The sequence below is a fragment of the Lactuca saligna genome, chromosome 7 (assembly GCF_052625555.1).
Source record: "Lactuca saligna cultivar CGN05327 chromosome 7, ASM5262555v1, whole genome shotgun sequence".
NCBI classification, from domain to species: Eukaryota; Viridiplantae; Streptophyta; class Magnoliopsida; order Asterales; family Asteraceae; genus Lactuca; species Lactuca saligna.
In genome coordinates this window covers 73,739,207-73,755,787 of record NC_136423.1, presented here as the reverse complement: position 1 = coordinate 73,755,787, position 16,581 = coordinate 73,739,207, and the positions used below count along the sequence as shown (strand labels likewise).

The following is a 16,581-nucleotide window of genomic DNA, read 5'->3' as shown; positions in this document are numbered from 1 at the left end:
TTTTGAGTAAAAATAGGAAGAAATGTTGATAAATAAATGAAAGCATAGCTATTTATTGCATTCAAGACCAATGTGATTGGAATCTTGAACATGTTGGGGTCTTGCCTAGCGGATTTGAGCTATTGTTTTTTGTATTATGTTTTTGTTATATGTTAGAATCATAAGATCCATATATTATATGAATTTATTTAAAAGAAAAAATAAATATAAAATTCTAAATGTTTGAAGATTAAAGTTATAAAAAAAGTGAGAAGAATATTGAATTATTAAAATTAAAATGTTATTTAAAAAAAAAATCTAAACAAATAATTTAGATAAATAAACAATGGAAACTAATGAGACTTTAATTTAATAATTTTTGAAATTAGAAGAAAAATCTATTAATAAAATTAATATGCATTTTTTTATTACATTTAAATATTATATAAAATTTAATAAAATGAAAAAAACCATAAAATAATAAGTGGAAAAATAAATAAATAAATAATCATATGGTATAATGCATTAGAAGATGTCAAATGACAAAATTATCTTTATTTAAGGGAGGATTGTTTAATAGAAATCTACAATACACAACTAACTAATAATAAACTCCAAAACAACAAAATCAAAAATTCACTCAAGCATTAGCTTCATTTCACCAACAAAACATTCAAAAAGAAATCCATATTGTTCATATTTCAATCAGCAGCATAAGCAACCCGTAATATCAGGAAAATAATAGAAATCCACCGACCACTTTGATATTGAAAACTAAAATTTTGATAAGTTTATATGGGTGAGTTTAAGGGATTAGCGAAAAATAAGAAAAAAAAACATAGCAAATGTTGTCGCCATCCGTGGGACTCGAACCCACGACCACGTGGTTAAAAGCCACGCGCTCTACCAACTGAGCTAGAACGGCTTGGATGTTTGTTTTCTATAATTGTAGATATTTACAAGGTAAATCACAAGTAAACTTTCGATTTTATAAGACAACATAACTCGTCGTATTGGTAATGTTTAACATAAATAAATTACCACCTCTTAATCATCAGGCCGTTTACGTAGGATGTAGAATTAAATCATATCATTTTTTGCCAAAATATCAACGTTTTTATGGCTAATTTTATACAATATATATTTATAATATTTTAAGTTAATACTATTTAAACTTTCATAACCAAATCATAACAAACTCTTCAATATAGCCAATTTTATTATTAATCCTCACCAAACGAAATGCTAGTTTTTAGAACTTAATTTTGTAAAATATCATCATATAGCATACATTTTAAAAGTATAATAGGTTGACTTCCAGCCTCCATCTACAAGCCCAACATTTTTTATGGAATCACTTTCTTCGATAATATGTCATTCTACCCTATGATGAACACATTAACGGGAGAATATAAAATGGTGGTTGAGTCTACTATATATAAAGCTTCTAGCATTAGTTGTAAGGCATCCCAAAAAGAGAGAAATAGATGGTATAACACATAGAGTGTAAGTGTTAGTGAAAGTGAGTTGTTTTTTTGTAAAAATTGAGTGTGAGAGTTGCTCCTCCTACAATAATTTTATTTTCGAGTTTAATAGAAAAGTTTTCCAACCCCAACAACTTGTATAGAGCCTCGTTTGGTGTCCAAAGATTTTTTCACGAATTTCTCTGTTTTGGGTCAAAAAAAAATTTGTCTCAAAATCCGTTTTCTGATCCCATAATTGGAAAGACCTCGTTTCAAGGATTCTGAAAATATATTTTTTGGAATTTTTTGACCACCGGAAACGCCTCAAACCATTCGTCAGAGAAGGCCACCAAAGAAGATGAAGTGACGTTAGTAGTTGACTAGTCTTTTAGAAAATTTCACTTTTGCCCCTGAAGTTCCATAATGTTGCAAACAAGTCCCTCTGTTTCCGAAAAACTTCATTTCGGCCCCTATTTGTTCTGAATGTTACCAGTTTGGTCTATACTGCCGAAAACTTTCAGAAATGTCCCTGTGTAGCAGAAAAATTTTAGATTGTTTCGGTAAGCTGCGAAAATTACAGTTTAGTCCTTACAATTCTGAAATGTTACAAATTAGCCCATAATTTTCAAGAAAGTATACTTTGACCCCAGAAAAGTCTACCCTACCATTTTTTACGCTTCCGAATCCAACCAAGAGCTCGGCTTTATTAAATTGTTCCTTGGAAATTTGGTAAAAGCATTTTGCAAGTATTTTTGATAGAACCTACAAGTATTACTACGATGGTTCGACTTACACACACAAATTACAACATGTGTGTAAAACCCGGTTTTGAAAGTGCTTGATTGTGTCTTCGGAGACCAAGGGTATAAGCGTAATCTGTCGATTCGGTCTTTTATGGGTCTGGGGTTTTATTGGGAAGGTTTTAAGGCTTAGGGTGTAGCTTGGAGCGTAGGGCTTCATGCCGCCTTTTCATGGATATAAAGTTCGTCGGAAACGAACTTAGAATGAAGAAGTTATAGTACTTTAAAGTTGTTGGCAGAATTGGTCCCTGGATGGAAAAGTTTGCATTTCAGCCCATGCATGCAAGGTGGCAGCCAGATGAGTATGCCCGAAATAAGCTGGGGTACGCCCAGCGTAGAGGTGTAAGGTGGACGCGAGTGTTAGAGGCGTACGACCAGTGTACGCTTAGAGTTTCTAAACCCTAATTTTATGGCCATTCCAGTATAAAAGGAATAATATGCCTCATTGCTCAGCCTCCATTTCATCTTTAGGCAGTCACCACGAAACCCTAATCCTCCTATGAGTGTTATTGGAGCTTTGGGGGCCATTAGAGGGCATTATGGTGTTGTGAATACATTTCCCAAACAAGTGAAGAACAAAGCAAGGTGGTGGTTCAAAGGAGAAGTTGTAGATCCGAGATTGTTGCTTCATTTCAGATCATCTTGAGGTATAAAGTCTTAAACTTGCTCCTTAAATGCTTAGATATATTATGATGGGTTTTTGGAACTTTTTGGTCCCAAGGATGGAGCTTTGTGGTTGAAATCTGATTCTTAGGCTTTAAGTTGCCACTCTCAGTGTTAAATGAGTCCCTAAGGCAGAAAGTTGCCATCTTGTAAGTCCTAATGGAGTCATGCATGAGTTAAGACCATTTTCATGGAAGTAAATTATCATTTTTGGAGTTTGAGCTTATGAGGGTCATGCAAAACCATCAAGTATTCAACTTTATGGTTTAAGATGTTGAAGAGGACTTGGATCTGTAATTGTAGCTTCTGGAGTAGAGTATTAAGCACTTAATGGGAAAAGTGGCTTAACAGGGGAGTACGCTGAGCGTACGTGCAGGTACGCCCAGCGTATGCATCATTTGGATAGTACGCTTAGCATACATAAGAGTACGCCCAAAGTATTCGTCACATATGGGCTTGACTTGTTTTGGGCCTCGGTTTGGGCCATGCAGGGGACTTTGGGTCTTTGGGCCTTAGTAGGCCATCAGGAGTCATATGTTTTGGGTTAGGAATATGTTTGGGCTTAGAGCAAGGCCCATTAGTAGGATTGGGCCTAATTGAGTAAATTGGGCCATTAATGGACCACTAGTGGGCTTAGAAAGCCTAAAGTACAATAAATTCAAGAGGTTTAAATGTAAAAGTTAATAAACTTAAAATTAAAGACTATTAATGCATTGATGGACACTATTTTTTATAATTGTTTTTACCGAGTCTATTTTATTCTATGAAATAGAGGCTCCTCGTTATCTTCTCTCCATACCTATGTTTCTCTTTTTCGTTGATTACAATTGATATATATATATATATATATATATATATATATATATATATATATATATATATATATATATATATATATATATATATATATATTAGACCGAAAGGTATGGGGCGGGAGTTTCCTTCATTTTTTGTGGGTCACACCACCATTTCCCTCATTCTCATTTTTCTCATCTAAAACCCAAGGAATGGATGAGAAGCTCCCCTCATTATTATTTATTTATTTATTTTAATATATTTAACACATATATTATACTCATTTTTGTAGGGAATTAAAAACCATAAATTTTAATCTATTTTTTAGTAGGTATATAATTTTATAAATAATAAAAAGGATAAAAAAAAGAAGTGGCCAATGGAATAAGGAGAGAGAGTGCGGTACCCCCTCCTCCACCTCTTTCCCGCGGGTTGCTCCCCTCACCCACGGTATGGTGTTTGGGTGAGAAGGAAGCCTTCTCGCTCCCCTTTCCTGTTCCATACCTTCCGGTCTTATAGGCGGTGTTTGTTTTTTGCCCACAGATCTTCTTAGCCTCTTCTGTCTGCACGGCGCAGACCACGCGCAGACATTAGTCTTCGGAGATTGTTTTGTTTTTTTGAATACTGCAAACCTAAAAATGTCTGCGTGCCCTCTTCTTGGCGCAGATGTAGACCATGGTCTTTTAACATCTTCAGACATCTTGTAACCTAAAAAAACACATATATCTTTATTTTTTTTTAGTTTTTATTTTTTTATTTTTTTATTTTTAAATTTATGTAATTTATACTTTATTAGTGATAAGCAATTTGAAAAAAAATTCAACGACTCAAACGTGATATTTTTGACAAGTTTATAAATAAAAAATTATGACAATAATGGTCATTGAAGTTGTTTATATAAATATGAAAAAAAAAATCATAATATATTCTTATATTTTTTGTGCCAAATTTTATAAAACATTATGTAATACAGTATCATCAATTTCTTAGAAAAATATTTATGGTACGATTTTAATTGAAAAATCAATGTTTATTTCCATCCATTTACGTATCAAATTCTTTGATTCACAATTACAATATTTAGGTATAATTTTGCGACCAAAATTGTTGGTTTTATCAAATATATACGTTAATTTTTACAATTTTTATTTTCACTTTTTATACAATAATACATGAAAGTTGATATGGATTTGTTAATTATTTATAATAATGTCATAAAAATATTAAAAAATCACTTTGTAGTTAGAACAATCAGTTTATTTTGATTTTAACTTATTTTAGTAGTCCACAAATATTAAAAAAACAAACAATCTTCTTTTTTCAGACTGCAGACGTTTGGTCCATATTTTCTGCTGCAGAGGTCTTACAGATGTGGTCTGCAGTCTATAGATGTGGTCCGCAAACTGCAAACATTTTGCCCCAGAAAAAACAAACAGCACTGATCTATTATTTTAATAATCATAGTAATAGTATTATTTTAATAATGATAGTAATAGTATATATTGTTTATGTTTTATAACAACTATATATATTTATTATTATATATTTATGTTTAGATGTTTATAATTAAAAGATTTATGTTTGTAAAAGAAGTAGATTCGACAAAAGAAAAAACAATCTTAACATTTAATCTTCTACTATAATAAATGAAAGTTTTTTTGCCACATGTCCTCTTCTCATTCATTTGGACACATGATATTTTCTAGAATTTTTAAATTTTCTATTTTCCACTTGTCATTTTGTTGTATTTTTATTTTTTAAAATTAAAATTTCACATTTAATATGTAAGGTAATATATATGTAAAGTATTTATTAGAAATGGTTTATATATGTAATGTATTTAATACATTAAAATCTCATTAATTTTAATAATTCAAAAATTTTCTTATTTTTCTTATAAATTCAAACTATTTAAATTATTAAAATTTCATATTTGTTTTTTTTTTTAATTAAACCCATGTAATACATGGGTCTCACACCTAGTTTCATATTATACTACTACTTGTTTCTAGTTCCACGAATGTATAAGTCGGTGATTTTTTTTTTCAAAACGTGTCAAAACAAATTCCTTTCATCAAGCTTTTCATCTAATCACATCCAAGCAAATATAATGCATTTAATAGTTAAATACCATAGCGTATAACATAGATATAGTTAAAAAAAGATTTTATTATGAATAACTGTTTTTCGTAAAAAAAAAATTTTATGTTATAAATTGTGGTTTATACTTTGATTTTCATAAGCTATTAGAGTTCTTGGGCTAGGATCGAAAATAATATGTTTTGGTGTTGTTTGGACTGAGATCTCATGTGATTTCGATTGAGCTTAATATTGAATTGTTTGGGTTTTGGGCTTGGGCTTCGTTAGTAGGTCTAAGTATAAAGTGTTACTTTAGTCTTCTAATGAGTGAGAGACGTTTTTGGGGGTTGTCATATGCTTAGAACGTGATTTGAAGAGAAACGGGAGAGAACCAAGTGTAATAAGAAAATATTATGTACCCGACTATTCAATAATAGTATGCATTAAAGATTAATCTTTGTGTTCTTATTCTATATTTCGTCTTGTCTAATTCATTTGATTGAAATTCCGCACCATCAAGTGAATCTGATTGATACATCAAAGAATTTTGGATTTTACAATTGGTATCAAAGTTTGGATTGATATCAATCGAATTGACAAGATATTAAGAGTTTCTTGGATTTCCGGGTGTTTTTGAATTGTTTTGGACGAATTTTTGGTTGTTTTGTTCTTTGTGTTCTTCATATTTTTGGAGTTTTGATCAAGTTTGACATTAAAGATTTGAAAATCCCGTGTTTTTGGCATGTTTTGGGTGTTTTTGTTCGAAATTTGCGAGATTTTGGCGGCACTCCTCGGTCTTCGGTCAAGCCCTAGCAGATTTCGGAGGCCAACAACGTTCTCGGTTAGGTCGACAACGTTTTCGATCAGAAGCGAGGGTTCTCTGCGAGGGTCTTCGCCTCACCATCTCAGTCTCGCTGATTTCGGTTCACAGCTTCTCGGCCTCACAACTTCGGTCAACTTCTCATCTCAACTTCTGATTTTGGTCTTATTCTTGGTTCGAGATTTCGGCCTCGCATTCTCGGCTGAAATTCGGATTTTCATTATTTTGACTTATTTTCGGTCCAAAAGCCATATTTTCAATCCAATAACTTCTTTTTTGGACATAAAGCTTCATATTTTTCAAAAAGCCACGTATTCGGTCAAATACCCTCGCTTTTAGTCAAATATTCTCGTTTTTGGTCTTGAACTTTTGTTTTTGGTTTAGAAACTTTTGTTTTCGGTCCTGGTCATTCTTTTTGGACAAAATTTTGCCTTTCAATTTTGACTTTTTAAGTTTGACTTTTTAAGTTTGACTTTCAAGTTTGACTTTTCAAGTTTGACTTTCGAGGTTTCAAGTCAAAGGGCATTTTTCTTGGCTTCATAATCAGTTCTATTTTTGGTAAATTATCCTTTTTGTTGAATAATGAATTCTTCACTCGCCAAGGTTAATGAAGCTTCATGCTCTCAGTCTTGTGAAGCGAAAATTAAACTTTATCGTGATCAACATGAATTATTAATTAGGGAAATTGAGGACCTTAAATATGAACAATATATTATTAGAAAGGACCAAAAATCCTTAAAAAATCAATTAAAGACCAAAACCAAGGACTTTAGAAAACTTCAAGCGGAATATAGCGATAAATGTGAACATTATCATTATGCTTAAGTAAAAACTGCCGAATTAACCACCAAACTTGATGTATTAAAAGCTAAATATAAAGATGTTGAATTTAACTTTAATAATTTGACATGTCAAGTGAGGTAGTTGTGTCCGTGATAGAAAACCAGTTAAAATTTAAAGATAATCAGAATAAGGGTCTAGGGTATCATAGTGTTCCACCCCCCTTCAATGATAACTATACCCCGCCCCTTAAAACCAAAGAGGTAGAGACACCTTCTTAATATGGCTAGCTACTGGTAACAAATTCAGTTAAGATTGAACAATCTGCCCCAACTGAGAGTGTTGAGGTGAACGTTTCTGATACTTCTACCTCATGTGTAGATAAGGTCATAGTGCATGATGGGCATGAGCAGAACACAAATAATTCTTGTTCTGCTGATAATGATTCAAAAGCTCGTGATGAGGTGAGCGACATTAATACTTCTACTTCATATTCAAATAAAGAAGCAGTGCAAGATGGGAGTGAGCAGATCATAATTAATTCCGAGTCTGCTGAAAGTGTCTCAAAAGCTTGTGATGATGACACTCCCACTATTGAAAAATCCCAGCCAAAAAAATCTATCAAGAAGATTAACAAATGTTCTTGTGCTTGTGCTTATGGAAGTTCTTCGAAAGGAACTTCTATTGGACAAGGACCAAGACACAATCTGATTTATATGAAAAGACAGACTTTCTTTAACTGTAGGACTTTGGGTCATATTGCCAGAAATTGCCCACATCGTTTATATGTTCCTTACTACAATCAAGGTTGGCAGAATGTGCCAAGAGGAAAATCTTACAAAAGAAACCCTTCGACATCACGTTCAAAAAATGGTGACTAGAATGTTAAGAAGGCCAAGAATCAAACTCCGAAAGACAAGAAGGGAATGTCGGACAAGAAGCCAATTCAAGAGATGGTTCAGTTAAACGAAGATTAGTTAGTTCGAAGTCATCTTGGCGATTGGTTTGAAGTTCTAAAGCAAGTGCTGAGGCATCCATCCGATCAAACAAGAAATGGCTTAAACCCGACTACAGATGGGTACCAAAGGTTCATACTCCCAAATCATATAATGATTCTAACATTTCTTCATCTTATGTGTCTGATAAACAGGATATGTCATGGGAGAGAGTACCTTGTGTAGATGATAATGGTCAACCCAACTTTAAAAAGGACTGGGTTCCAAAGACCAACTAATCTAGCACTATGTGCTGGAGCAGCAATGGAGGCATATCATTAGACTTCGGTTTATTGATAGTGGCTGTTCCGGGCACATGATAGGAGACATCTACCAACTACACAACATTCAAAACTTTAAGTGAGGGTATGTGTCTTTTGCGGGAAAGGAAGAAAGAAGAGGATCACAGATGGGGATTGTACTTAACGATGTGAAGAATTTTTGAATCTATTCCGGAATTGAAACACAACTAAGGTTGAATATGTTGTTGCATATGTGTTTTGTTCTCAGATCATCTGGATGCACTTCAATTGCTGAATTACGGTTTGAGTTTTCTTCTTGATACTTCTAAGTTTTTCTTAAAATGATTCGTTTTGAAGACAATTTTTTAAATTTGCTAATTTATTTTATTTTCTTTCTTCCCCACGCACAAATTAAGGGGGAGAAATAAAAAAATTAAAAAATTAAAAAATTAAAAAAAATTCATATATATATATATATATATATATATGTGTGTGTGTGTGTGTGTGTTTTTAGTAAGTATTTTTGGGAAGTGATATGAAGTTTAGTGTTAAAGGGCAATTTGAAATGCGTATAATGCATTGAAGCTAAATTGTTTAGACTCTGTGTTCAATGTATTGGTAGGCATGAAGGATGCACAATGAAAGGGCTAGACAATGTTAACTCATATGGACTTAGATAGTTTCATTTGGACTGACCATACGATGCTCAGGTAAATTGAGCAGTGAGACAAACACGGGAGTCAACATGATACATTAAAGTTACTTATCATCTAGAACTGTGGCTCAAAACTTCTTCAATTTACGAACTTATGTCCTAAATTCTGGTGTTGATAGGGTGACTGGGGGTTCTGATAAAGTAGGTCCGTGTAAAATTGTTTTTCTTTCTTATCTTCTCTGTCAGTCATATGTTGCCCCATTTGTGTGATCGGAAGACCCGAACTGGACGCAACATATGCACCTCTATATCTATGCTTTTCTCTATCTATTTATGTCAGTCATATGTTGTCCCCTCTGCGTGATTGGAAGATCCAACCTAGGACACATCATATGCAACTTTCTATCTCTTTCTATCCATCTATCTATGTTAGTCACATGTTGTCCCTCTGCGTGATTGGAAGAGATCTGACCTGGGATACAACATATGCATCTCTATATCCATTTTCTCTCTTAAATAATTGAGCACTCACCTAAATTAAAGAGCTCTTTGGAATTCTTTGATTGCTAGGGTATGTTGTGAACTGGGGAGCACATTCTAGTGTACTTAAAATTGAATTAACTAAATGTTGTCTATAGATCTCACTGCTGAATTTAAGTGGACAACAATATCCTTGGTGATTGAATAGAGCTAAACATGCAGATGTGTGCTGATAAAAGATATTAAATTGCTTGACAACTTTGATCCCAAAAGTTTCTATTTTGTACATTTTGTATCTTATTTTTGTTTCTGTTAAATTTGTTCACATTTTTCCTCTATGCACAAATTTAGGGGGAGAATTAAAAAAATCAAACAAAAATAGAAAAATCGTAAAATTTAAAAATCCAAAAATATGTTTACTTTAGTTTTATTTCCTTTTTAGAAAAATCAAAAATCCAAAAATATTTTAATTTTACTTTTGTGTGTATTTTAGTTTTATTTTTATATCTTTTATTTCTTAGTTATTTCTATTATGTGCTAAGTTTATTTTTACTTTTATTTTTTATCTCAAAGTTTCGTTTGTCTTATAAAGTGAATTAAAAAAGAAGAAGAGGCTCAAGGAGACTGTATCGAAAATTTTCTAAGCAAGGAGAAGAAACCTAGAAGTGAGTTGATGGTCATTACACTTCACTTTATTTTCACAAGGAATTGAAGGATTGAAACTATACAAAATGCAAGTTAGGCCGTTTCTTTCTATGAACTATCATATTTAAGGAATTGGGAGTTTGAAACTGTACAGATTGTCAAATTGGTCTTGTCAGCTTTCTTTACCTAAGAAAAGAAAGCTATAAACCAAAGGGGGTGATTGTTACGATATAAGAAAAGAAAGCTATAAACCAAAGGGGAGATTGTTAGGTCATAAATTATGGTTTATACTTTGCTTTTCATAAGCTAATACAGTTCTTGGGCTAGGATCGAAAATAGTATGTTTTGGTGTTGTTTGGACTAAAATCTCGTGTGATTTCGGTTGGGCCTAATTTTGTTTTGTTTGGGTTTTGGGCTTGGGCTTCGTTATTAGGTCTAGGTATAAATAGTATTATTTTAGTCTTGCAATGAGTTAGAGGCGTTTTTGGGGGCTACCATATGCTTAGAACGTGATTTGGAGAGAAATGAGAGAGAACAAGTGTAATCAAGAATCTTATGTATCCGACTATTCAATAATAGTGTGCATTGAAGATTAAACTTTGTGTTTTATTATATATTTCGTCTTGTCTAATTCATTTGATTGGGATTCCGCACCATCAAATGAATCCGATTGATACATTAAAGAATTTTGGTTTTACACTTTTAACTAACATTTGGTTAAAAAGTGATTGATTTTGATGACGATTAAAATGCTACAATTTACTTGAAAATTTTATAAACTAACATTCAAAAAAAAAAAAAAAATCCAATTCTTTACTGGGGTTATGTTTGTTTTTTTAAACTGATTTTGCATATTTTTAATATACTTTTAAGATTTTTTTTGATTTTTATAGATTTTTTTTAAGTATTAGATTTTCTATTTTTTTCTATCTATGTTTGATGTATTAAAAAAAGAAAACATTTATTTTTAATGAAACCTAATTTGATTGTAATTATGTTTTTCCTATTATAGATGCTTAGCAAGAGGCTAAGGTCCCACCCTTCATTATTTATTATATAAATAATGCCTACATATTCCTAATTGCAAATACCGCAAGGTACACTTGGAAATATATATATATATATATATATATATATATATATATATATATATATATATATATATATATTCAGGTTCATTTGAGATCATTCTAATTTTGTGAGATCGTGAGATCAAATCTAAAAATAATTTTAAAATGCAAAATAAATGGAAAAATCCAAAAATTCTTTTTTTAAATATTATTTTCGGAACTTGAATTAACTAAAAAAAAAAAAAAAAAATCCCGTTTTTTTTTTTTTTTTTTTTTTTTTTGAAAAATACGTGAAATATTCTAAATAGAATATTACACTGACATATTCTAAAAAATAATTTTAAAATGCAAAATAAATGGAAAAATCTAAAAATTCTTTTTTTAAATATTATTTTCGGAACTTGAATTAACTAAAAAAAATCTATTTTTTTTTTGAAAAATACGTGAAATATTCTAAATAGAATATTACACTGTACATATTATAAAAATAATTTTAAAATGCAAAATAAATGGAAAAATCAAAAAAATTCTTTTTTTTTAAATATTATTTTCGGAACTTGAATTAACTAAAAAATATTAAAAAAATAAAAAAAGGCGTCTCACGGTCTCACAAAATTAGGCCGTCTCACATGAATCTAATCCTTTATATATATATATATATATATATATATATATATATATATATTTATATATATATATATATATATATATAAATATATATATATATATATATATATATATATATATATTATATATATATATATATATATATATATATATATATATATATATATATATATATATATAGGTATATATTGTTATAAATTAAGCATAATTAATGTAACTTTAAACCAAACCAAACTAGTAGCTTTAATAAAGAAATTTGATGGAGAAGAAAAAAGATTTAGAAGGAATATGAAATACTTTATTTTGTGAAAATGTATCTCATCATGCATCCAATTATTTACAATAGAAGAGTATATATACTACAAATGTTACTATCTACATTTAATGGTGACTAGTAAGAAATGTTGACAAAATTACCATGTATCAATTATTGTGTCATCCATCAATTATTTACATCACCCCCCTTGGATGACATCATTTCATATTAGAGATTAATTTTAAAGTACGACCTCATTAAAAACCTTGCTAAAAAAACTAGTGGGAAAAAGCTTTAGTAAAGGGAAAAAGAGTGTAGTGTATAGTTGAATCCCCCTTATTTAGACTCCTGTCACATTATATTCTATGCAAATGTCGCATTCTGATGCCATGGACATGTTTCCTGAAGATTGCAGTAGGAAGTGCCTTCGTAAAAAGCTCTGATGCATTGTTACTGGATTGAACATATTTGATTTCAACTTGATGGTTTTTTATAAGCTCTTGAGTGTACTCAAAAAACTTTGGAGGTATATGTTTTTTCATGTCGCTCTTGATATATCCTTCATTCATTTAAGTGACACATGCTTAATTATCTTCATAAATTAAAGTTGGACCTATATCATTTTCAAGTCAACATGAAGTTAACACTAGTTGTGTCATCGATCTTAACCATGTACATTATCTACTAGCTTCATTTAGTGCAATTACTTCATCAAGATTTGAGGCTGTGGAAACAAGTGTTTTCTTTTGAGAACGCCAATAAATTGTAGTACCTCCATTCATGAATACGTATCCAGTTTTTGATCTAGCTTTATGAGGATCAAGAAAATAACCTGCTGTAAAGACGATTGAATCGAGTATGGAAACAAAATCAGAGTAAGAACATATTTAGAACACACGATCTAAACAATATTTGGTTGGTCGTTATATTGCTTGATCAGTAAATACAAAAGGAAAGACCAAAACGATTACAAATGAGAGAGTAAGTTCTTAACCTCTAAGTGTATCCATCCCATATTTATAGTGATACTAACAACACAAAAAATACAAGGGACTAGATACAATAAACTTCAAAACATAAAATGCCATTGTAATAATATTACAAACTCACTTCGACATTACAGACAACAAAGACATATTTGACATCTCACAATACTCTTCTAACCCAACATTCTCCCCCTTTATGAGAAATGTCGAATCTAAGTTGTTAAAATTTTTGTAGTTTGATGGATAACCTTTTGGATCTCAGCATACCAGTTGATAATCTTCCAAATCTTAGCTTTGTCCTTCTCATTGTTCTTGGTACAATTGTTTATACGTACCATGAGATTTGTGTAATGAGGAGTTGTATACCTTTCGACATCACACACTTGAAACAGGAATTTTGAAATATTGCCCTGCTTGTTTTTGCCAACAAAAACAATTCCTGAAGGTTTCAAGGTAATCTCTCCATCTTCAAAATTACTCAAACTAGCCTTACTCAAAAGCATAGTTTGTGGAACAATGATCTCTTTGTCCAAAGACATATGCAATTCAATATTTGTTAAGGTTAAAGCTCCATAGTATCCATCAATGAAAACCTTTAGATGAGCAAAAGCATTCAAAAAATCTTCTTTGCTTGTCACTTGCAGTTTCGATAAATCAACATTCTTCATGATTAATGCCACAACTAACAAATCATGAAGATTCATTAGAGGAAAGTCTGTAACCAAGAAGTTGAATGTGATAGTGTTTGCTCGGACTGTATGATATCGATAATTTTGTAGCATACCCTCAAATAAAACATCTTTGGTTATGCCAAGAACCCGAACTATCTTGACTAATGGCCATATATACTCTTTCTTCTTTCCAAGTACAACATGGAAATGAAACTTCATGCGCCTGTATTCAATTTTATCCTTGTACTTGTCAGCAAGTTCGAACTATTTATCCAAGACCATCATTTTGTTCACTGGAAAGTCTAATTGATTTATGTTAGAGTTCACAACGTCGAAGCTTTTCTTAGGCACTTTCTTAAATTCATGCATCTCTCCAGACACAACCAATGCTTTGATATACTCATAATGATAAAGCTTTGTAGGATCACCTTTGTTGAGACCAGGTAGATCATTAGCTCTCTGTCAAAGTATACTATGAATTTGTCGTTGCTTTTTGATTTCCTGCTCCATAGCTGCTTTTTTTTCTTCCTTTGAAATCTCAATACTGATGGGTTTTGGTCATAAGACATCCTATGTGCTCATACAAACCCTAATGCTTGGATCTAGGTTTCTCTATTGTACATGCTTTGAATCGAAGACTACAAACCCTAATTCTAGAATACAAGTAATCATATTAACATAAGAATGAGTTTATAATGTTACCTTAATTGTTATGTAGCAATAACAATCCTAAATCTCCTTGTATTGACTTTGGAAGGCTTAGAGTCACAAGTGTCACTCCTCTAATGGCTCACAAACACCATAAGCAAATGGAGAAGGTATAAAGAGAGAGGTGAGAGGTTAGAATTCGTATCTAGGACCTCTTGGAAAGGGATACACGAATTCATGACCCTAGGGGTGTTTATATAGGTGTAGAGATAGGGTTTCAGTCATTATCCTTATCTAGTTGATTATCCATTAAGCAACCAATAAGATAATCCTTGAATCCTTATCATACTCGAATTCTAAGGCTTTCCAACCTTAAATTCGTCCACCATATAAATAAGATAATCCTTACCTTATTTTGTAACTATCACATAATTACAAATCAGCCCCTCTAGTTTAATTAATTACATTTGATCACAAAACTAATTCTTAATTAATTATTGACCAATATTAATTAAACAAATATGATTTCTCCTTTAATATATTATTCTTATAACATATTAATAAATCATATTATCCTCTCTCTCTTTATTCATTTCTCCAATCAAGTTGCTTTGGTGAAGGCAACCCAAAAGGACCATGCACCATCGGGTCAATTACATACCAAAATAGTTATGGACTTAGACACTAATCCAACAGTCTCCCACTTGGATAAGTCTAACAACTATTCTGCGTATGACTTCAGATCCTGATCTGCAATTGTAGCTTTCCAAAGCTGCTGTCAACTCTGATCACATCAGATACGCGTGTCCTTAGATAAGGGATCATATATTCCTCCATTCTAGATATCGTATGAGATATGATTTCTAATCATTCTCTTTGTACTATATCTCGATTTCCGATTTATGACGACAGACTAATTGAACAAATCAAATTAGCCCTAGCCCGGCTGAGCATTTACGTATGTCATCACTAAACCATCGAGGGGCCCAAAGATATCGCTTCTATCCTACCTTGGATAAAAGGAACGGATAAACTTTGATACAATGCTTGCTTGCACTCACTAACCAAATCACACACAACAATATGTTTTATAACACCAAGTTACTAGTGCGTTTACATATTATCAATGTGCAACCAATTAGCAAGATACAACTCACACATCTCGGTTTCAAGAATATAAGACGTTATCGTCTCACTAATCACTCGAGATAGTGATCCAAGTGAGCGTGGGTTTAATCCAATGCTCAAATCATATTCATAAGCACTCATGAACGTTGCAGCAAACATTTGCTTATGTCTAATACTCTTCTAGACAATCCACACACCAATTCACGACAATCTTCATTCATATCTACTTCCAACATATGAACGACTGTGGCCCGTTTGAATAATTCGATTATTCTTAATAAACTCAATTATTCTGGAAGTCAAAACATGCAAAGTGAAACACAAGAATAATACTAATCCCATATGGCCTCAAACCTTTGAGTATAATCTAGTCATAGATTTTCAATATTTACTTCCCAATATGGACACGCTTCCATATTTTCCATATGACAACTAATTTCTTAATAGAATCTTATCTATTCGTAATTATGTCGATATTGTTCATCCAATATGGAAACATTTCCATAATTTCCAATACTATACTTCTAACTACTCACAAGCGACCAATTCTCATCGAACTTCGAATCGTCCTTTGATAGTTGTTTAATTATTTTAGTCAGAACCAATTCTAGTCCCTTTTCCCTCTAAATGCGCTAGACATTTGGAAAATTTTAGAATGGTCAAACATTAAAGCATTTGCAATCGATCCTATACCCGAAGCGTATGGGACACGATGCACAATGTTTTATTTTCTATGTTCTCAAAATTCAAATTGTGAAGAGGAATGCCGTAATCATAATCGAAACTTTAAGAACGCACT

The 16,581-nt window shown here is 31.8% G+C and overlaps 1 non-coding gene across 1 annotated transcript; it reads right to left on the bottom strand.

Moving 5' to 3' along the window:
* Nucleotides 1-831: 831 nt before the first annotated feature.
* TRNAK-UUU (transfer RNA lysine (anticodon UUU)) lies at nt 832-904 on the bottom strand. Its single transcript has one exon. It is a non-coding gene; the product is annotated as a tRNA-Lys (tRNA).
* Nucleotides 905-16,581: the final 15,677 nt, after the last annotated feature.